The following is a 23823-nucleotide window of genomic DNA, read 5'->3' on the forward strand; positions in this document are numbered from 1 at the left end:
ATGGTCGACTTAAAGCGGAGTGCCACCCAAAAATGGAACTTCCGCTTTAAGGAAGGCGACCCCCTGACATGCCACGTTTGGGGGGGGAGGAAGCGGAAACCCTGAAAAATGAGGGTTCCAGCTCCCACTTCCTTCCTGAGCTCCGTGGAGCTGGAAGTTATTTCGCCTCTCCCCCTACCTCTGGGAAATCATCTGGGACACGTCACATGTCCCAGATGATTGCCCGGCCAGTCGTGGCGTGGCTAGCGCATGCGCAGTGGGTGCCCGGCTGTGAAGCCACAGCCGGGCGCCCACAGATACAATGCCGGCACTGCTGAGAGGAGGGGGGAGACGAGCGGGGCTTCATACGCCCGCATCGCTGGATCCTGGGACAGGTAAGTGTCCAATTAATAAAAATGTATTATTAATTTAAGCAGAAATCTTCCCTGTCAAGTTTTTACTGTTCAGTGTAGAGTTTTATTCGGTCGCAAGGTGGCACCAGTGTGGCTATCTTGTGTGATATTGTGATGGATTTTTATGCTGAAAGGTCACAGAGTGAGAGGGAACACAGAAGTAGTTGTGGATGACGAAGTGTATGCTGGATGGTCATGGAGAGGAAGCAGGAGTTTGCCGAGCTGTATGAAGCTATGCGAGTACATAGCAAAGAACATAAAGGTTACTGGCAGCCAAAGGAATTTTTTTTAAAGAACGGACAATTTTTGTTTTTATGAATTTAACTTACAGAAAAAAAGGGTACAGGGCATTCAGGTTGCAGAAGTACAAAAGTTCTGAAACACAAGTATCTGAGTAAAGATATAACAAATAAACCTCCTGCCAAGGCACACCACATCAAGCCAAAGGAATGTTATATGATTGTGTTATATCTGAGCCAGCATCCTAAAACTGGCTTGAATTTAGGCCCATTCAATTTCTGATTTCGACCTATTAGTTGCAGTCACGTTTGGGGTATTTAAGCAGCAGCACAGCCTAAATACAAAAACAGCCAGAAGCAGAGATTCCTCCATTCATGCTATTTAGAACACAAGGAACATCTCTTAGATTTCTCTTGCTCAGCCTGCAGACTGAACACGAGAAATCTACAGTTGTATGGCTTGTTTTAGTTCCAGAAGTAGATGCTGCCTCTGGATAATGCCTAAATAAAGTCCATCTAGTAAGGAGAAAGAACAGTGAAGACAATTTCAGGAGGAAGTAATACGATACCAGTAAATGTTAACATTCATATCTCTATGCATTCATTTTCATAGAAAAAAAGATCTCAAACTAGGTTCACTTTTTAGGGTGACCAGCCAAATCTTTGCTTATTACTGGTTGTAGAATAGAGTGCGAAGGGGTTAGAAGCACTGTAGGGTTTTAAAGAGGAGTTCCACCCAGGGGGTCCATTAAAAAAAAAAAAAATAAAATAAAATAAAAGTCAGCAGCTAAAAATACTGCAGCTGCTGACTTTTAATTGGACACTTACCTGTCCCTGGGTCCAGCGATGCGGGGGATCGAAGCCCCGCTCGTCCCCCCCCCCTCCGCTCGTCGGCGCCGGCATTTCAACTGTGGGCGCCGGGCTGGCACCCACTGCGCATGCGCGAGCGGCGCCGCGATTGGCCGCTCAATCACCTGGGACCTGTAGTGGGTCCCAGAGGATTGACAGGAGGGAGGGAGCAGAGCCGAGCCCTTCCTGTGCCGAGGGGGAAGTGATGTCACCAGCCCAGGCAAAGGAAGAGGCAGACTACGAGGGACCACCTAGCAACAGGCATTTAGAGGCAAGTAAAAAAATAAAAAAAAATATCCAAATGTTTTTTTGTTTTTGTTTTTTTAGAGTTTTTCAGGTATTTTTGTTTTTTTGGGTGGAACCCCACTTTAAATTCTGTCTTTATCCCCTTGACGGAGATTTCTCTGCACTTCCTGTTCCAGAGACGTAGCAAAAAGTACATGGAAATCTTCTCAGAATGAGGGAAATTCACCTACTGAGGCTGATTTACACTACTGTGTGGCAAAAACACACAGTAAAACTCACATTCTTTTCCAGCACATTACCACGGAGCGTGGTAAGGCATAGAACACGTGTTGCGGTGCCATAAATGGAATCCAACACACCTCAAAATTGCACAGCAACACATTTGTGGTGTGCTCCACTGAAAAAAAAAAAAAAAATGGATTTTTGTAGTCGTTTTCTTCGAGTCTATTGAGAGACACAAAGTATTTTCCCTTTTGGGTTATACTGCTGTCTACGATACAAAAGTCCCTCAGAACGGTAAATCAGTCCTTGGAAGAGAAGATCCAGAGGATATGGAAGAGATTCCTATGGAAGCACATTCATGATGTGCAGACTTGTCAGTGACAAAAGTACTGAAGCCAGAGGCTCAACATAACAGCCAGGTATATGGAATTTTCAAAAGGAGGTCTCTATATCTCATGGCAGATTCATTATAAAAGCCTCAATAGAACTCTCATGCAGCCACAGCAATGGTAGGAGACCTGCCTGTTCATCCATGCAGCGCAACTGCCACATCCACGATGCATTATACAGGAAAGGTGATCATTCGGGCTGTAGCTCTCAGCATGGTATGCCGGTGTCAGGGTCGTCATTTTGTGCCGGTTAATGGAGCACATCCTAAAGAAATGTTTCACTTTCTCAGCTACCTGAAATAAAATGGACAGACACAACAATGTCATTTTAAATAGGAAAGGAGGGGAACTGGGAGGAGCACTGGGTATATCACACAAAAGAAAGCAATGCAATAGGATTTCTTTTTAAAGTGGTTGTAAACAAAACAAAAAATAAAAATACGATGTGAATATATGAAAAAAATGAAATACTTACCTTAGATCAAAGCTGTTGCAGTAGTCCCTGCACACAGCTGTGACCGGCAACATGTCTTTCGAAGTTATTTCTAGGTTTGCGGGCTCCGGCGCTGATTGGCCAGAGCCGCGATAACATCACTCCCTTGCGCATGTGCACGGGAGCCGCCGGTCACGACACAGGCCCTGAAGAAATGGCACCAGCAGGCCGTTTCTTCAATGTGCATGTGCCAATTACGTCAGCACATGCGGATATAGTGAATATCTCCTAAACTGTGCAAGTTTAGAAGATATCAATGGTACCTACAGGTAAGAATTATTATAGGCTTTCCTGTAGGTAAAAGTGCTGTAACAAGGTTTACAACCACTCTAAAACAAGTACATGGTTACACAAACACATATCAGGAATATGAAAAGTTGTGGTAACTACACTTTACAGCTTGGCCCAAATGAGCCATAGCCCTCACTAACATGTGAGGTCACTGGATGTGGGGTAGGGTTGTCCCGATACCACTTTTTTAGGACCGAGTACAAGTACCGATACTTTTTTTCAAGTACTCGCCGATACCGATACTTTTTTTTTTAATGTCACGTGACAGTTTTTTTTTTTTTTTTAACAGTGCTTGCGTGTTTTTTTTTTTGGGGGGGGGGGGTGAACGTTGTATGTGTGTGTTATTTTTTTTTTTTTTTACAATTTTTATTTTTTACAATAATATTTTTTTTATTCTTTATTGTTTTTTTTTTTTTTTTTTTTTTTTTTTAATCAGCCCTTTTGGGGGGCTTTGGTGAGATATCAGGGGTCTTAACAGACCTCTGATATCTCCCCCTTGAGATAGAGAAAAAGACAGAGGATAGAGATTCCCCAGTCCCTTTCTCTGCAGCCTCAGCTGCACTGAGAATGAATGGAGAGAAGACAGCGGCTCCTCTCCATTCATAAACTGACACATCGTAATCACAGAAGATTACAATGTTTCAGTTATGTGAATGGACAGAGTCAGCTGACTCTGTCCATTCACAAAGGAAGGAGGAGGGGCACGGAGGAACGGAGGGGGAGAACGGAGGGAACAGATAAGGAGAGAGGAACTGAGGGGACAGCAGAGGGGGACAGAAAAGGAGAGAGGAACGGAGGGGACAGCAGAGGGGGACAGAAAAGGAGAGAGGAACGGAGGGGACAGCAGAGGGGGACAGAAAAGGAGAGAGGAACGGAGGGGACAGCGGAGGGGACAGCAGAGGGGGACAGAAAAGGAGAGAGGAACGGAGGGGGATAACGGAGAGGCACAGATAAGGAGAGAGGAACGGAGGGGGACAGCGGAGAGGCACGGAGGAGGATGCGGTGACATACAGCGGTGACCGATCACCGCTGTATGTCACTAAAGCTGGTGAAAGCCGCTGGGGGAGAATCTTGTAACTCCCCCACGTGCCGATCACAGCTGTCCTCTAGGTATCGGGGGAAGCATCGGGAGCATTTGCCCGAGTACAAGTACTCGGGCAAATGCTCGGTATTGGTGCCGATACTAGTATCGGTATTGGGACAACCCTAATGTGGGGTATAAATGGTATATAGCCGAGGCTACATACAGCATACAACACTGTGTTTCGGGTTGGAGCCGAGACCTTCCTGTCTCATACCTGGAACACAGTAGAGTATCTGATCGGCACTCAGCTATTATGTAAATATCAAAAGCTGGAGTTCAGCTTTAAGGATCAGTCCACCCCAAACTGATATTTTAGAGTTTAGTAGCCACAGTAATTCGAGCAACCGATATATTCTATATGGCCAAAGGTCTGTGGACACCTGGTCATCACACCTATGTGAACTTATTGGTCATCCCACGCCAAAAACCATGACCATGGCTTCCACCTACAGCCATCACAACCTACACTCTTCTGGAAAGATTGTCCAGTGGAGGGAGCCTGTGGAAATGTGTGCCCATTCAGTCAAAAACATTTTCACTAAAACACCTGAACTGAATAGTTTGGAGAGCTGTCCACATACTTTTCGTCATACAGTTAGTGTGATGGTCAAGCATCTCCCGGCGACTTTATTAGTGAGATCTCTGTGCTAGGTTCCTGGGTCTGCTCACCTCCCTTGACCATTATGAGCATTCCTCACTCACCCAGTTTGTTTATTCATGTAATATTAAAGAGGAACTGCAGTCTGCTCACATTTTTTTTGCATTGATACATGTCCCTTGGGGCAGGACCCAGGTCCCCAAACACTTTTTATGACAATAACTTGCATATTAACCCTTAAAATTAGCACTTTTGATCTTTCACGTTCGTGTCCCATAGACTTTAACGGTGTTTGAACAAATTTTTTGCCTGTTCGTATATTCTGCTGCAAACCAAACAGGGGGGTGTTCGGTCCATCCCTAGTCACAAGGAATGTAAACATCTCGTGAGTGTAATAGGCAGTGACAGGTAGAGGTCGACCGATATATCGGCCGATATTTGGTGTTTTTTACTTAATCGGCATCGGCCGATTGTGCTGATAAAAAAGCCGATATAGCTTCAGCGCGACTTGCAAAAGACTTCTAATAGAAGTCAGTGTCAGTGTAAGTTGCCTGTGTGAAGCGACTTCTCCCCCTCTCTGGGCAGCCTGCCAAATCTGATAAAAAGAACCTGAAGGATACAATGTTTACACTTCTGAATGAACTAAATTCCGTGTGTAGAAGTTCTCAGTTTAACCATTTAAAGACTAAATCTTTTCTGACATTTGTTGCTTACAAGTAAAAATCCAGTATTTTCTGCTAGAAAATCACTTGGAACCCCCAAACATTATATATATTTTTTTTAGCAGAGACCCTAGGGAATAAAATAGCGGTTGTTGCAATATTTTATGTCACACGGTATTTGCGCAGCGGTCTTTCAAATGTAATTAAAAAAAAAAAAATACACTAATAAATTTAAAAAAAAAAACTAAGCAGTAAAGTTAGCCCATTTTTTTTCATCCAGAAGTTTTGATTACCTGTTTTTGTGTATTTAATATTTAAGAGAGGTTTTTTTTATATTTTTTTTATCTAAATTCTACATACAAGTGAACTGATTGGAGGTTTGTTTTGTTTAATAAATGTTTAAATGTAAAAAAATTTCTGTATCACTGAAGGTTGCTTTCACACTGGAGCGGGCATGCATTGACGGTAAAAGACTGCTAGTTTTAGCGGCTCTTTACCGTCATTTTAGCGGCGCTATTTGGCTGCTAGCAGGTCGCTTATAACCCAGCTAGTGGCCGAGGAAGGGGTTAAATGCACCCCTGAAGCACTGCTGCCGAAACGCTTTGCAGGCGATTCGACAGCGGTGCGCATTCATTTCAATGGGCAGGAGTGGTGGTATACACCGCTCCAAAGATGCTGCTTGCAGGACTTTTTTTTAATATCCTGCCAGCACATCGCCTCAGTGTGAAAGCACTCAGGATATCACACTGAGACTGCAGGGGAGCCGTTTGACAGGCACTTTACAGGTGCTATTTTTAGCCCAAAAGCGCCTGAAAAACGCCCCATTGTGAAAGGGGTCTAACTGTTAGATTTTATGAGATGAAGGTAAAAAAAAAAAAAAAAAAAAATCGGCCTAATATATCGGCCCAAAAAAATCGGCATCACATATCGGCCATCGGCCACCGCAATTTGTAAATATCGGCATCGGCCAGAGAAAAACCCATATCGGTCGACCTCTAGTGACAGGTACTCTTTATGGAGGGATCTGGGGTCTATAAGACTCCAAACCCCTCCACTTTCACACTGGAGCGTTTTGCAGGCGCTATAGCGTTAAAAATAGCGCCTGCAAACCGCCCTAAAACAGCTGCTCCATTCACTCCAGTGTGAAAGCCCGAGGGCTTTCATACTGGAGCGGTGCGCTGGCAAGGCATCAGAAAAAGGTCCTGCCAGCAGCTTCTTTGGAGCGGTGAACTCACCGCTGCTCCCCATTGAAATCAATGGGGCAGCGCTGCAACACCGCCGGCAAAACTCCGCTCCGGCGGCGTTTTGCGGGCAGATTTAACCTCTTTTTGGCCGCTAGCGGAGCGGTTTTAAACAAATTTTCTAAAAATAGCGCCGCTTTACCGCTGATACCGGTGGTGGCACAGTGTGAAAGGGGTCTAAATGTATTCAAAACGCCCGATGGGCGCTTTTAAACACTATTTTTTTTTTAACTCGCCTGGTGCGTAGGATGAGAGTAATCCGTAAGTGAGGTTATGACATCACTTCCGTGTTACTAGATAAGAGACCCGAACAAAGCAATCGGCTCCGTTCGGGTCTCTGGCCAGCTGACGGACATCCCCTTCCGCTTCTTGTGATAGCAGCTGAGAGGCTGCTTAGCCACATCGGTTGTTATTACAAGAAAGCCGACCATCAGCTCTAAAGAATGCAGCTGCAGGCATCACCCCGGTATAACCACTTGCAGCAATATCGGCAACATCGATAAGTTTGTTACCGATACCGATTCTTCAAAAGAAGTGGATATCGGCCGCGCCGATAATTGGTCGACCCCTAGTGTGAACCCAGCCTAAGAGATTTCTTCAAATTTCCTGCTGCATCTCTGGGACTGGAAGCAAAGGTAAAATTTACCCAACGGTACACAGAGCATGAAGATAACCGGGCATGGATTTTAATCCCCCTTCACTCTAAAATACATTTGAACTGTGAACATTTTTCCTTTGTCAAAAATGGACAGTTTCCCCGGTGGGGCTTTAGACAGCAATATCTTGAAATCCAGAATAATAAAAAAAATGTGTAACCAGTAAGTGCTTTTATTGAACCATGAACAATAGTAATATTATAATTCAATTGGCATTACAACATAGAGCGCTGGCCAAGTAGTACAATACATATTCCACAATATAAAGTCGACAAATCTTTACACAAAATTTATATACAGTCATACATTTCCGGGCTGTTGACGGTATAAATCTCCGACGCGTTTCGACCTGTGTACGGTCATCATCAGGGGGATAGTTGGTTCTATAAAATACATTGAATATCTTCAAAATTTAAGAACATGTCATCATAAATCTCATTGTAAAGGTTAAAAATGGTAGTATATTTACCACTGAAAAGTAGAGGGAATAATCCTTTGGCCAGTAAAAACCGTAAATGGATCCGGGGGGCCCCCATATTCGCCCCTGTCTCCCCAGAGCGCATGAGTCCAGCCCAAGGGGCTTGCAAGGAGCCACATAGACGCCCTCCAGGGGAAGGAGAAGTCAGCACCTGCGACAAATACCCAATACGTCAAAATGATTCTCAGCACATTGGCAAGAGTATGAAGTGTATGGGCTAACTGCAATCCTAGTGATCAATATATATTGATCTGGTGTCCTAAGGTTTCATGATTGTAATTATATAGAAGGTGGCAAAACCATAAAAGAAATGGTTGTATAGTTATAGGGTTGTTTGAGTGGTGTGGTGTGTAAACACAGGTGAGTGGGAAGTGATATGTGGTACTAGGAATATGAAAAACCCTTTGAGTGATAAAGTAAAATTGGATGGATGGGCAGCACAATGCTGACTACAGTGCCATGTCCAGGTGAATGAAATAGTGTGTAGTGTCAGCCAACACATGGTGGGATAAAAGTGAAAAACAAGTCAAAAGGAAAGTGTGTGAATGAATAAAACCAAATGAAACAATCAAAAACATGTGTGAAAGATCTAAGCTGATTATAGGAATAGGAGTATGAGTGTAGTGTTGTGATATTAGAGGAGTAGGAATATATGTATAGTATAATAATTTACCTTGTGCCACAGTGTGGCTGATGTAGTATGGTAAAGTTTGACTTGTATGAACCAAATTGCAATGAAGCAAAAAAGGTAAAAAGCTGGAGCCAAAAAAGGATTTGTGCAGTGCCATCCATTACGGTCTGCGTGGAGTCATAGTAAGACTCACAGGCAGCCGATCATGGATATATGCCTAAAGTAGGCAATTAATTGAGTAGGCACAGGTGCTGATCTCCTCCCCCCCCAGAGTGAGCAGCCCACATGTGGCTCCCCCGGCATCCCTGTAGGCGGGGAAAAAAAAAAAAAAAAACAAACCCCGGCAGCTGCCGTCAACTCCGCCGCAAACCGCGAGATGTCGCGGCGCCGTGCACACGCCAAAGTAACTCGCACATGCGCACCTCGCCACGGCTCATCCGGAGGTGATCAAGGGATGCCGCCGGCAGAGTGAAGCTCACGTCGGCGGACGATGGATACAAACGCACTATGCACTTTAGATTATGGCCGTCATGGATCATGGTGGACCTCTGCCGCCCCTGTCGGCTTCATGGGGGTGAGTCCTGGTCTAATTGAAGGCTTCCCGGCAGGGTGAGAATGTGGGGGTGATCCAGGATCTGAGCTCTCCCCCCATGCTCTGATTGACGGACGTTTGTATCCATCGTCCGCCGACGTGAGCTTCACTCTGCCGGCGGCATCCCTTGATCACCTCCGGATGAGCCGCGGCGATGTGCGCATGTGCGAGTTACTTTGGCGTGTGCACGGCGCCGCGACATCTCGCGGTTTGCGGCGGAGTTGACGGCAGCTGCCGGGGTTTTTTTTTTTTTTTTTTTTCCCCCGCCTACAGGGATGCCGGGGGAGCCACATGTGGGCTGCTCACTCTGGGGGGGGGGGGGAGGAGATCAGCACCTGTGCCTACTCAATTAATTGCCTACTTTAGGCATATATCCATGATCGGCTGCCTGTGAGTCTTACTATGACTCCACGCAGACCGTAATGGATGGCACTGCACAAATCCTTTTTTGGCTCCAGCTTTTTACCTTTTTTGCTTCATTGCAATTTGGTTCATACAAGTCAAACTTTACCATACTACATCAGCCACACTGTGGCACAAGGTAAATTATTATACTATACATATATTCCTACTCCTCTAATATCACAACACTACACTCATACTCCTATTCCTATAATCAGCTTAGATCTTTCACACATGTTTTTGATTGTTTCATTTGGTTTTATTCATTCACACACTTTCCTTTTGACTTGTTTTTCACTTTTATCCCACCATGTGTTGGCTGACACTACACACTATTTCATTCACCTGGACATGGCACTGTAGTCAGCATTGTGCTGCCCATCCATCCAATTTTACTTTATCACTCAAAGGGTTTTTCATATTCCTAGTACCACATATCACTTCCCACTCACCTGTGTTTACACACCACACCACTCAAACAACCCTATAACTATACAACCATTTCTTTTATGGTTTTGCCACCTTCTATATAATTAATTACAATCATGAAACCTTAGGACACCAGATCAATATATATTGATCACTAGGATTGCAGTTAGCCCATACACTTCATACTCTTGCCAATGTGCTGAGAATCATTTTGACTTATTGGGTATTTGTCGCAGGTGCTGACTTCTCCTTCCCCTGGAGGGCGTCTATGTGGCTCCTTGCAAGCCCCTTGGGCTGGACTCATGCGCTCTGGGGAGACAGGGGCGAATATGGGGGCCCCCCGGATCCATTTACGGTTTTTACTGGCCAAAGGATTATTCCCTCTACTTTTCAGCGGTAAATATACTACCATTTTTAACCTTACAATGAGATTTATGATGACATGTTCTTAAATTTTGAAGATATTCAATGTATTTTATAGAACCAACTATCCCCCTGATGATGACCGTACACAGGTCGAAACGCGTCGGGGATTTATACCGTCAACAGCCCGGAAATGTATGACTGTATATAATTTTGTGTAAAGATTTGTCGACTTTATATTGTGGAATATGTATTGTACTACTTGGCCAGCGCTCTATGTTGTAATGCCAATTGAATTATAACATTACTATTGTTCATGGTTCAATAAAAGCACTTACTGGTTACACATTTTTTTATTATTCTGGATTTCAAGATATTGCTGTCTAAAGCCCCAGCGGGGAAACCGTCCATTTTTTACCATTATTGTTTTGGGGTGTGCAGCGCATGCGTCTCTCCCACATGTGTTTTTCTCTTTATTATTTTTCCTTTGTCAGGTTTTATTGTTACTTCATATTTGGATAGAAAAGAAAAAAATCTCTCTCCATTTATATCATCAATATGCAGAAACCATCTCTGAATGCACAACACATCGAACCTTGAAGCAGATGGGTTACAGCAGCAGAAGACCACACCGAGTACCACTCCTGTCAGCTGAGAACAGGAAACTGAGGCTACAATTAGCGCACAAGCTCACCAAATTTGGACAATAAAAGATTGGAGTCTCGATTTCAGCTGCGACATTCAGATGGAAGGGTCAGAATTTGATGGATCCATCCTGCCTTGTATCAATGGTTCAAACTGGTGGTGGTGTAATGGTGTGGGGGATATTTTCTTAGCACACTTTGAGCCCCTTAGTACCAAGTGAGAATCGTTTAAATCCCACAGCCTATCTGAGTATTGTTGCTGACCATGTCCATCCCTCTATGACTACAGTGTACCCATCTTCTGATGGCTCCTTCCAGCAGGATAATGCACCATGTCACAAAGATCAAATCATCTCACCACTGGTTTCTTGAACATGACAATGAGGTCACTGTACTCCAATGGCCTCCACTCACCAGATCTCATCCAATAGAGCACCTTTGAGATGTGGTGGAGATTTGCATCATGGATGTGCAGCCAACAAATCTGCAGCAACTGCGTGATGCCATCATGTCAATATGGACCAAAATCTCTGCGGAATGTTTCCAACATCTTGCTGAATCCATGCCAGGAAGAATTAAAGCGGAGTTCCACCCATTTAAAAGTCAGCAGCTACAAAAAGTGTAGCTGCTGACTTTTAATAAATCAAACACTCACCTGTCCCACAGTCTAGCGATGCGGGCGAATAAAGCCCCGCTCCTCTCCACCTCCTCTCTGCGGCGCCGGCAGTGTAACTGTGAGCTCCCGGCTGTGGCTTCACTGCCGAGCATGAACTGATTGGCCGGGCAATCTTCTGGGACCTGTGATGTGTCCCAGAAGATTGCAGGGAGGGGTGAGAGGTGAACTTCCATCCAGCGCCGTAGAGCCCCGGGAGGAAGTGGGAGCTGGATGCCTCTAAAAAAGGAGGGTATCCACCCCCACCCCACCCCCCCAAAAAAAATGACACGCCAAATGTGGCATGTCAGGGGGTCGCCATCACTTAAAGTGGAAGTTCCATTTTTGGGTGGAACTCCGCTTTAAGGCAGTTCTGAAGGCTAAAGGGGCTCTAACCTGGTACTAGCAAGGTGTACCTAATAAAGTGGCTGTTGGGGGCGTGTCCGGATGTAGTGGGCAGCAAACGTGATCCAGAGGAGCTCCGCCGGTCCTTACTGAATCCGCAGGAATCCTGCTTCAAAAATCCGGGATTTCCCTAAAAACTGGCTTCTTAGTGCTCTCAGCCACCACCAGCAGCAGAGCCGAGGGTTATTGAGGAGGCCGGCCGACTGATGGAGCTGCTATAGGCCCTCGGCCGGCTCCACGTCCCGGAGGCAATCCGCCATCTTGCGGCCTACGCGGCCCTCGCGATCCCCGGCCTCGGGTGACGGGATCGGCCGGAGGAGGGCCGCAACACACCATCCACTGCAGCCATCCGTCTGGGAGACGGGGGGCGACCCGGAGGAGACGAGCGGGGACATCCACGCCACCCCAGCGGCCCTCGGCTGGCTCCATACTCTGGAGGGGAACCGCCATCTTAAGGCCTACGAGGCCTCCGCGATCCCCAGCCTCGGGTGCCGCGATCGGCGGGAGAAGGGCCACTGCACACCCCACAGCAGTACCGGCCAGCGGTGAGTGGCGGAGGGGACCGGGGGAGACCAGTGGGGACCTGAAATAACCTGCAGAGACGCTGGGCTGGCTGCACATACAGGCTGCCGGCCGCCATCTTGAGGCCTTCAATAATAAAAGCACCAATCCCTGCACTCAGGTGCTGCAGTCAGCAGAAGGGGAGCTGTAACCCGGCCTGGGACTAGTACAGTGTTTCAGAAGGGACTGCAACCACAGACATTACGAGGAGCCGCAGCAGAGGTCTATAACTTATCTACGGCCTAAAGGACAACCTGCAACACATACAATCAGATACCAGACTTTTGGGGAGTTGCATAGCTGTGGACTTGACAGCCTGAACCCTTGCAGAGTGCTGCCCAACATCACAGTTTATCCCATCCAGCAGTGGAGGGCACCTGGGCATGAGAAGAGGCAGGTCTGGCTCCGCGAAGTCAGGAGGGCATACCCCTAAAGCTTCCTCACAGCGGAAGTCACAGGCCCCAGCGAACTTGACCGGCTACACGAACATGGCGTCCCAGACCGTCCCTGCGGATCCGGGTTCGGAAGAGGACCGCTTTCAAGCTCTAATGCTGGCTATATCGGGCTGCCAGAACACCTTAACGGCCAAAATTGACACCCTGCAAATGGAATTTGGGCTTCTGCGCAGAGATATGGACAAGATGTGGGATCGCATGACTGAAGCGGAGAGACGTATCGGTGACTCGGAGGATGCCATTCACGACAACCGGGCCTCTATCCATACCCTACAAGCTAAGGTAAAGATCCTCGAATCGCTGGCTGAGGACAGTGAGAACCGCAGCCACAGAAACAATTTGCGGCTGGTGGGCCTCCCAGAGGGCGCTGAAGGTCGAGATCCTACGGCTTTTACGGAGACTCTCCTCCGCTCCCTACTCCCACAGGCCCCATTCTCCCCGCATTTCGTGGTGGAGCGAGCGCACAGAATGCCTCCTGTGCGAGGCCCACCTGGGGCCCCACCGCGTATCTTCATCTTTCGGCTGCTAAATTTCCGCGACAGAGATTTGGCTCTCCGGGAGGCCCGAAAGATTCCGGAGCTTCGCTTCCAAAACACCAAGATCATGATGTTCCCAGACTACTCTGTCGACTCCCAGTGGCTCCGCAGAACCTTCGACCACGTCAAGGCACAGCTACGCCTGAAAGGACTAAAGTATAGCATGTTGTTCCCGGCTCGACTTAGAGTGATTGATGGAGAATCCTCTCGATACTTCACCTCACCAGAGGAGGCTTCCCGTTGGCTGGATACCCTACCCCAAGTTCGAAGAGGACAGGAGTAGCCCGCACAGAAATGCTTGTGTAAATCTCTAATGTTGAGACCCTTTGCCTTAGAAGGAACTTTATTGGTAAAGTATGCCAGTCACCCTCACTACTTACCTAGATGACGGTTTCTGTTCCTACTACTGCTCACACAGCTCTATTGCCACCCCTCTCCCCCCCTTGTTATTGATTCGGGTCCACTAAATAGTGCCTATTGAAGAGGGAGGGGCTGGAGTGGCGGATGGCTTCCTTGCTGTTTTTCCCGTTAAACACATCATTGCTCTTTACATGGCGGCTTTATCCTCAACCACCTTTATATAAGTGGACACTATAACAGCACAGATATACCATATGTGGTTGACTGAAGGGAACGGAGTCCGATGGAGGAGAGCAATATTTCCCAGGGCCTCTTTTGAAGGTTTATGGGGGCTTTAAGTTACAGGTCTGACCAAAGTGTGTGCCCCTGGCTGCAGCTAGGTGTTTTTTATTTTTTTTTTTTCCCCTTTTCTCTTTTTTCTTATTACGTTTTCTCTTTTAGTTTATAAGCTATATGGATTCCTATTACGCTCCTTTTATCCTCAGGATACGGACGGATGTCTCTGGACTCCACCGAACTCTGACCGCCCCTGTGTTGATTGGTGCCGTTCTTGGGGTTGTCTCTCTGTTTTGTAGGAGACTTTCCTAGAACCTAATGGGTTTTGTTTGGGGTTTAAGCAACGGTGGTGCGGGGTGGGAAGGGCTTGGGTTTTTGTTTTTTCTTGTTTTATAGTGTTAATTTGTACTATATAAGACAGATGAGTGACAATGTATGTTATGTGGGGGTGCTATGGATTTGGGCCCTGCCGCCGCTCTGCCCGGATCCGTGGCGGACCCATAGGTACAGGGTAATGGGGATGGTGCCGACCTCCCGGGGTCCGGCTGACAGCAACTTAATCCTTGTATATCTATACTCTTCCATGCTATAGCCCCCCTGAGAGTTCTTTCTTGGAATGTCCGGGGACTAGCTGATAAAATAAAACGCTCCCTAGTGTTTGATTATATTAAGAAATACGACCCCCACATCTGCATATTGCAGGAAACGCATCTAGTGGGGAGTAAGATAATGAGTCTCAAACGCCCCTGGGTAGGGCGACACTTCCATGCCACCCACTCTGGCTACTCACGGGGAGTCAGTATTTTGATTCATAAGTCCCTTCAATTTGAGTTGCTGGATGTTAAGCTGGACCCTGGGGGTAGGTACGTACCAATTCATGCAACTATTGATACGGTTGAGATGGTACTGGTGGGCATTTACTTACCACCCCCGGCTGACATATCCCTAATCCATAACCTTATTCCCCTTCTAGCTCAATACCCCACAGATAATGTCCTTCTGGCAGGGGATTTCAATATAGCGCCGGATCCGTCCCGCGATAGACTCACCCCCGACCCAGCCACGGACTCTTCCTTATCCAGATGGGCAGGTGTCTTTGGGTTTGAGGACGTGTGGAGATGGAAATACCCTAATGAACGCTCATACACATGCTGCTCCCTTTCACACAATACGCTCTCCCGCATTGATCTCATCTATGCCAGTGGCAATTTTTTGCCTAAGATTAGAGAGATCAAGATCCTCCCCAGAGGAATATCGGATCATTCGCCAATGTTCTGTGTTATACAGGCGACAACACCCCCTGCTGACAGAATATGGCGTCTATCTAGATTTTGGATAAAACACCCGACTATAGAGTTTGAGATGGCCACCTTGATTAGACAATACTGGTTGATAAATGCTGACTCAACTTCACCGGGTAACGACTGGGATGCATTTAAGGCCTATATCAGAGGATGCTATATGTCTTCTATAGCTACGGAACGTAAAAATAACCAGATTACACTTGAGGAGGCAGAGGCCAAGGCTCAGACTCTGGAATCTGACTTTGCCCTCACGGCTAACCCCATCACAGGACAGGACATGAAAGCAGCATACAGGGAGGTTCTGCTTCTTAGAGTGGCCAAAGTCAATAAAAGACAGTTAGTTCAATCACAAAAAATATTTGAACAGGGGGAGAAGACGGGAAGACTGTTAGCCTGGCTTGCCAAAGAACAATCCATGACCCCCACTATAGCGAGAATTGCGGCGACTGACGGAACAATAAAGACAGACCCAGCAGATATAAACACATGCTTTATGGAATTCTACTCCAATCTGTACTCATCAAGAGCAGGATACTCTGAAGAAGAGCTATCTGGGTTCTTAGATGAAGTGGAATTCCCTACTCTGACCACGGAGGACAGACAATCACTGGATAGCCCAATCACAATAGAAGAGGTCCAATTAGCCTTGGGCTCTCTACAACCGGGTAAGACTCCTGGGGCGGATGGATTCCCTCCTGAGTTCTATCAGCAATATACTGAGGAAATGGCTCCAAGAATACACAATATGTTGGTTAAGACGCTAAGGGAGGGAACCCCCTTCTATGGCACAAGCGATAATAGTCGTAGTGCCCAAATCAGGGAAAGATCCCCAACTGTGTTCATCCTATAGGCCCATCTCCCTGTTGAATTCGGACGCAAAAATCTTAACTAAAATACTTGCCAGACGTCTTAATGAGGTAATACTGTCATTAGTGCATGAAGATCAATCGGGGTTCATGCCGGGCAAGGGCACCGACATTAACCTCCGGAGACTGTATGCGGTCTTGGCCTCGGGGATTGGAGACGTTGACCAAGCGGTAGTGGCCTCCCTGGATGCAGAAAAAGCTTTCGATTCTGTGGAATGGAAATATCTATGGGAGGTCCTCCGCAGATTCGGATTTGGTCCCGTCTTCATCTCCTGGGTTGAGGCAGTGTACAGATCCCCGACGGCCAGGGTACGAACTGGATCGGTCCTCTCTCCGTCTTTTCCCCTTCGTAGGGGAACGAGACAAGGATGCCCGTTATCCCCGGGGCTCTTTGCGCTGGCGATAGAGCCCATGGCTATCCTTATCAGGTCCACCCCACAAATACAGGATATTACTATAGGCCCAATACAGGAAAAGGTGTCATTGTACGCGGATGACACCTTGTTATATCTTAAAGACGACGGACAATCACTGACACAAGCACTTCAGGTTATAGATAGGTGTGGGCGGTACTCGGGAATACGTATTAACTGGGGAAAATCAGTATTGTTCCCATTGCACTCTGGGGTTGCTCCTTTGCATTTGGATGCACAACTTCGCCGGGTATCACAGTTCAGATACCTTGGCGTGGAGATACATAGAGACCTTCGGCAGTTCATTGGTCTGAATCTGACCCCGGTGTTGTCTCGAGTGACCCACCAATTCTCGTCATGGAAAACTCTTCCCCTTAGTCCAGTGGGCCGCGTAAATTTAGTTAAGATGTCCATCCTGCCCAAATTCACCTATTTATTCAGACAAACTCCTGTACCCATACCTCTCTCCTTCTTTACCAAGTTGGACAGTTTGGTCATCTCCTTCGTATGGAATGGAAAGGCCCCTAGAATCGCAAAAACAACATTACAACTACCGGTTATGATGGGTGGCCTAGCACTCCCATGTTTCCTAAAATACTATTGGGCAGCAGTCCTGGTGACATTAAAGTGGTGGCTCGCGGAGGAGCCCTCTAATCCAGCATCCGATGTGGAGGCCGCGTTACTTGGTTCCTACTCGGAACTACGAAATCTCATACATAGAGGGCCCCGCTCCAATCCCAAAATATCTGTGCCCATGAAAACGACCATCAAGGTGTGGGATACGGTGAACGCGAAACTGGGGACACAAAATGCGTGGTCCCCTGTGACACCACTTTGGGGTAACCCGCGGTTGAGTCATTTTCGATCGATCCCAGATCCTGTCATATGGGCTAGATACGGAATAGTTGCCCTTGGTGATATTGTATCGCAGGGACAGCTAATAACGTTCGATGATCTGAAAAGTAGAAAAGGCCTCCCAAACCGGATGTTTTTTAGATTTCTACAGTTGAGACATGCATTTCGCTCCCAGTTTCCCAACCCGATAACTCTACAGATGTCAGATTTGGAAACTGAACTTCGTGCACCTGAAGGCACTAAACTACTCTCGCTTATTTATAATAAACTTGCCCTTCTGGACACGTCTAGAGTCTCGCAATTGCTAACAACCTGGCAGCATGACATACCTGACTTGACCGAAGATGACTGGGAAGAGAGGGTGCAGCAATACCTAACACTGACCATCTCCTCTAAAGATAGATTTAGCCAATTAAAATTTCTACATCGGGCCTATTACTCCCCATCGCGGCTCGCAAAAATTTATACAGATAGAACAGCCACCTGTCCCAGATGTGGCTCAGACGATGCAGATTTTTATCATACTGTGTGGTCATGTCCACGGATAGTGTTTTTTTGGAAGTTAGTCCTGGACGATATCAACTCGGTGGGCAGAATCAGGGTCCCCTACAGTCCTCTTCCCCTCCTGCTAGGCATGTGTGGCTCTCTGGAGGCCCCCAGAAGGAAAAAATTATTTGTTTTTTACACTGCGATGTATGCCAGAAAGGCGATTCTCCTTAACTGGAATGAGCCTCAACCACCTACTAAACAACTATGGCTCTCTCTCATCAATGCAGCCCTGCCCCTCTATAAATTAACATATATGGGAAGGAACTGCCCAAAAAAGTTTGATAGAGTATGGGCGGATTGGGTGCCAAACACCTGACTATTCCATAGATAAACTTAGTACTATAGCTTACGCTTTTAGCTGTCCAATTATCCCCGACTTAGGTAATTCTGCCCGGACAAGGCTTCCCCGATACACGGTTAACGTATAGCTAAGCTTGGGGGACCCCTGCTGGGCCTCCCTACCCGGGCCTCCCCCCCCCCTCACGTGGACTTCTACAGTGACTTGGGTTAGAAGTTTTATAACTCTACTTTTGCCCTTAGCTATACGGTTGTACTATATTTTCTGCACTGTACCTACTGTCTTGATTTGATATCGACAATCATTGTACAATATCTGTCTTGAGCTAATGTAACTTGATCTGTGTTTAGTTTGTTTGTGATAAATAAACTTTATGTTAAAAAAAAAAATAAAGTGGCTGTTGAGTGTATATCATCTACAGTCTATTAATAGCAATCTATTTATCTAATACAAACACAAAACAGAGATAATCCATACTCTCCCAGTATAATCTAATGGCACAGTATTAATGTATATATACACATGCAAGCCTCCTGCATGTATCCCTACCTTCCAAATGTCAACCCCTTTAGCAAGCAGTAGGAGCCCCACAAAACTCTGGAATCAGTGGGCGGGTCTCTTTGCCGGAGCTTGGTGGGCAGAGTCATGATGTCACAAGACTCCCCCCGCCTACCTCTACACCCTCCTACTCTTCAGTCACCCTGATCATGCCCCATGATGAGTAACATCCAGTCAAAACTCAGGAAAGGCAGCACATGACTTCAGCCTGCCCAATCATGCTGAGGTGTGGAACAGCCAATCCTGGGAGAGCTGGAGAAGAAAGGGGGGGGGATGTGAAGCTGGAATTGTAACACACTCTCTGCTCCTTCATGGGATAAAGAAAGGAGGGGATGTGGCAACAAAAATGTATCTGTGTATCATTTGTTTATCTTAGGCAGACTTAACTTGACAGATAAAAATCCACGTTTAAAATGTCCGTTTTGACGTTTTTTTTTTTTTTTTTTTTTCAAAATAGCCAAAAATGAAAAAACACCTGTAAACGAAACGCGGCTAGCATCTGAAACTTCGGCATCTGAACTAATTTTTTTTTTGCCTTCAAAGAAAAGCTTCTAAACGCAACTCCCTAAAAACAACACGTACACATAAGATAACATTGGAGGAGTTCAGGGGCAGCTGAAAAGCAGCCAGCTGCCTCTGAACGTCCATTTAGCAGCAGCAGTGTACATGAGGCCTTACTACAAAATGACAAGAGAATTGCTCAGAGCTGGATTAACTCTTCGTGGCCAGACTAGGCACAGATGGCTTGATATCCTCTACTGTACCAGGTATAAGTCTTCATTAAAAAAAAATAAAAAATAATAATTCTCAGGTTTACATCCACTTTAACCACTTCAGCCCCGGAAGATTTTACCCCCTTCCTGACCAGAGCAATTTTAGCAATTCGGCACTGCGTCGCTTTAACTGACAATTGCGCAGTTGTGCAACGCTGTACCCCAAAACAAAATTGACGTCCTTTTTTCCTCACAAATAGAGCTTTCTTTTGGTGGTATTTGATCACCTCTGCGGTTTATATTTTTTGCGCTATAAACACAAAAAAAAAGGAAGGGCGACAACATTGAAAAAACAAAGCAATATTTTTTACTTTTTGCTAGAATAAATATCCCTCAAAAATATATTAAAAAAATAAAATTTTTCCTTCAGTTTAGGCCGATATATATATTTTACTTTTTTTTTTTTTTTTAAAAACCAAAAATAAAATCGCAATAAGCGTATATGGATTGGTTTGCGCAAAAGTTATAGTGTCTACAAAATAGGGGATAGTTTTATGGCATTTTTATTATTATTTTTTTTTATATTAGTAAAGACGGCGATCTGCGATTTTTATCGTGACTGCGACATTATGGCGGACGCATCGGACACTTTTGACACTATTTTGGGACCATTGTCATTTATACAGCAATCAGTGCTATAAAAATGCACTGATTACTGTGTAAATGACACTGGCAGGGAAGGGGTTAAACACAAGGGGGCGATCAAGGGGTTAAGTGTGCCCTAAGAGGTGATTCTAACTGTGGGGGGGGGCTACCACTGACATGACAGCGATCACTGCTCCCGATGACTGAGAGGCAGAACAGGGAAATGCCTTGTTTACATAGAAATCTCCCCGTTCTACCTCTCCACACTGAAATCGTGGGCCGCCGGTGAACATAGAGTTCCCAGGACCCAAAAGGCGGCAAATCTAAAGGGACATACCTGTACGCCCATTTGCCTGCCTGTGCCATTCTGCCGACGTATATGTGTGTGTGGCGGTCGGCAAGTGGTTAATTCCCTTGTGATTACTTAAAAAATGATCTGTGTGCACCAGAATACGTTCATAATACAGATCAATTGAATAGTTTCGATCATAATTTTAGTTTACATCAATAGCATGACACAATACCATGTGTGTTGCCTCACTCTATAGTTTGATGACTAAGTAATTGTTTTTTGTGATTGTTTACACCTAATATATATATATATATATATATATATATATATATATATATATATATATATATATATATATATATATATCGATACCAAATGTCTATGTGTATGGCCACCACGGTGTCCTCTGCCCTTCTCAGGTACCTGCCTATTTGCTGTGACAGCATGCTGGCTTTTTCTCAAGTCTCAGCGGAGGAGTTCTCAGTCGCCATGTAACAAGTAGTCAATAGACGGATGCAGAGCTCATTGGGAGTCGTAGTCACATAGGATTCATTACCAACTATCTGACATCACGCAGCACTTCTTCCTCTACAAGAAAAAAAAAAAAAAAAAAAAGTATTACATTACTTGGCAATATTTTACTTACAGTGCCTTGAAAAAGTATTCATACCCCTTGACATTTTCCACATTTTGTCATGTTACAACCAAAAAACGTAAATGTATTTTATTGGGATTTTATGTGGTAGACCAACACAAAGTGGCACATAATTGTGAAGTTAAAGGAAAAGGATAAATGATGTTCAATTTTTTTTACAAATAAATATGTGAAAAGAGTGGCATACATTTATATTCAGCCCCCCTGAGTCAATACTTTGCAGAACCACCTTTAGCTGCAATTACAGCTCCATGTCTTTTTGGGGATGTCTCTACCAGCTTTACACATCTAGAGAGTGACATTGTTGCCCATTCTTCTTCGCAAAACAGCTCAAGCTCTGTCAGATTGGATGGAGAGCGTCTGTGAAAAGCAAATTTTCAAGTCTTGCCACAGATTCTCAATTGGATTTAGGTCTGGACCATTCTAACACAAGCTTTGATCTAAACCATTCCATTGTAGCTCTGGCTGTATGTTTAGGGTCGCTGTCCTGCTTGAAGGTGAACCTCCGCCCCAGTCTCGGGTCTTTTGCAGCTCCTAACAGGTTTTCCTCTAAGATTGCACTATATTTGGCTCCATACATCTTCCCATCAATTCTGACCAGCTTCCCTGTACCCGCTGAAGAAAAGCATCCCTACAACATGATGCTCCCACCACCATGTTTCACAGTGGGGATGGTGTGTTCAGGGTGATGTGCAGTGTTAGTTTTCCCCCACACATAGCGTTTTGCTTTTAGGCACCTTCTTCCTCATGTTTGCTGTGACCCTCACATGGCTTCTCGCAAACTGCAAACGGGACTTCTTATGGCTTTTTTTCCCCAACAATGTCTTTCTTCTTGCCACTCTTCCATAAAGGCCAGATTTGTGGAGTGCATGACTAATAGTTGTCCTGTGGACAGATTCTCCCACCAGAGCTGTGGATCTCTGTAGCTCCTCCAGAGTTACCATGGGCCTTTTGGCTGCTTCTCTGATTAATACTCTCCTTGCCTGGCCTGTCAATTTAGGTGGACGGCCATGTCTTGGCAAGTTTGCAGTTGTGCCATACGGTTTCCCTTTTTTAGATGTTGGATTGAACAGTGCTCCGCAAGATGTTCAAAGCTTGGGATATTTTTTTTATAACCTAACCCTGTTTTAAACTTCTCCACAACTTTATCCCTGACCTGTCTGGTGTGTTCCTTGGCCTTCGTGATGCTGTTTATTCACCAAGTTTCTCTAACAAACCTCTGAGGGCTTCACAGAATAGCTGTATTAAATTAAATTACACACAGGTGGACCCTATATACTTAATTAGGCAACTTCTGAAGGGAATGGGTTCCACTAGATTTTAGTTAGGGGTATCAGAGTAAAGGGGGCTGCATACAAATGCACTCCACACACTTCACATATTTGTAAAAAAAAAAAAAGGAAAATCATTTTCCTTCCACTTCACAATTATGTGCCACTTTGTGTTGGTCTATCACAAAAAATCCCAATAAAGTACATTTATGTTTTTGACTTGTAACATGACAAAATGTGGAAAATTTCAAATGGGTGTGAATACTTTTGCAAGGCACGGTACCTTTACTAATAACATTGTATTTTATTATTTAAAGGATTTGATAGGTGCACTTACTTCCTATAGCCACAGCCTGGCTATACAAAGCGGCACAACGTACACAATACAGGCTACAACAGATCTGTCCACCCCACCACTGAGAGGAAGAAGGAGACCTCCCTGGAAGAACCATAGATATTATTATTATTAGAGCTGTCCTTAGATAAGCGGAATAAACAGTCATGACATAAGACTGGATTATTAGACCTCGGTAGTTCCAGGTTCATAGGTAAAGCATAACGCCAGCTAAATATACCTTTGAAATACATATCTTGGGGCTGTTTACAAGGGATGGGCTCAGGCGCATTCCGATCCTAGTCTGAACTCAACAGAGCAATCCTGCCAGGAATCGGTTGTCTGTCCATGACCAATCATAAGCAGTTGAGGCATTCCCTGACCCTCTGCCGCACGTATACACGCCCCTTGTGTACATGTGGCTGAGGGCTGGGCAATGCCTCGGCTGATTATGATTGGCCACGGACAGACAACCGATTCCTGGCAGGATTGCTGTGACGGGTTCAGACTACGATCCAAACATGCTTGAGCCCATCTCTACCATTTACCTGTTTGCTCACCCTTTTCCAGTATCCTCATGCACATCAGGAGTGGGAAAATTCTTTTTTTTTTTTTTGGTGGTGGGTCATAGTAATAAAAAAAAAAAAAAATTCAGCCAATATAAAGTAGATTTTTCTTTTATTAATAATAAAAAATAAGGGCATTTTCCTGGCCCTACAAAGGGGTACAAACAACAAATAATGCACACATATGTGGCACATCAGGAGTAGGATTTTTTATTTTTGAGCGGGTCATGCTCATGGCATAATACATACTATTAGATTTAAAAAAAAAAAAAAAAAAGTTCAATTTTTTATGGGCCATTTTACTTTTAATAAAAATCAGTAGATATATATTAACCACCAAATAAAAGGCCAGTTGGTT

The 23823-nt window shown here is 45.3% G+C and overlaps 1 long non-coding RNA gene across 2 annotated transcripts in view; it reads right to left on the reverse strand.

Moving 5' to 3' along the window:
• Window positions 1–695: 695 nt before the first annotated feature.
• The window catches only part of LOC141139206 (uncharacterized), a 40125-nt gene continuing 16997 nt past the window's right edge, over window positions 696–23823 (reverse strand). The window contains exons 3-4 of one of the 2 annotated variants that reach the window (XR_012243734.1): window positions 21063–21227; window positions 696–2627 (exon numbers count right to left, since the gene is read on the reverse strand). This is a non-coding gene — a long non-coding RNA (uncharacterized lncRNA). Of the gene's footprint in view, window positions 2632–21062; window positions 21228–23823 lie in introns of both variants that reach the window. The other variant, XR_012243735.1, reaches the window with a different exon arrangement.

Source organism: Aquarana catesbeiana, linkage group LG04 (assembly GCF_042186555.1).
Source record: "Aquarana catesbeiana isolate 2022-GZ linkage group LG04, ASM4218655v1, whole genome shotgun sequence".
In the NCBI taxonomy this organism is placed as follows: domain Eukaryota; kingdom Metazoa; phylum Chordata; class Amphibia; order Anura; family Ranidae; genus Aquarana; species Aquarana catesbeiana.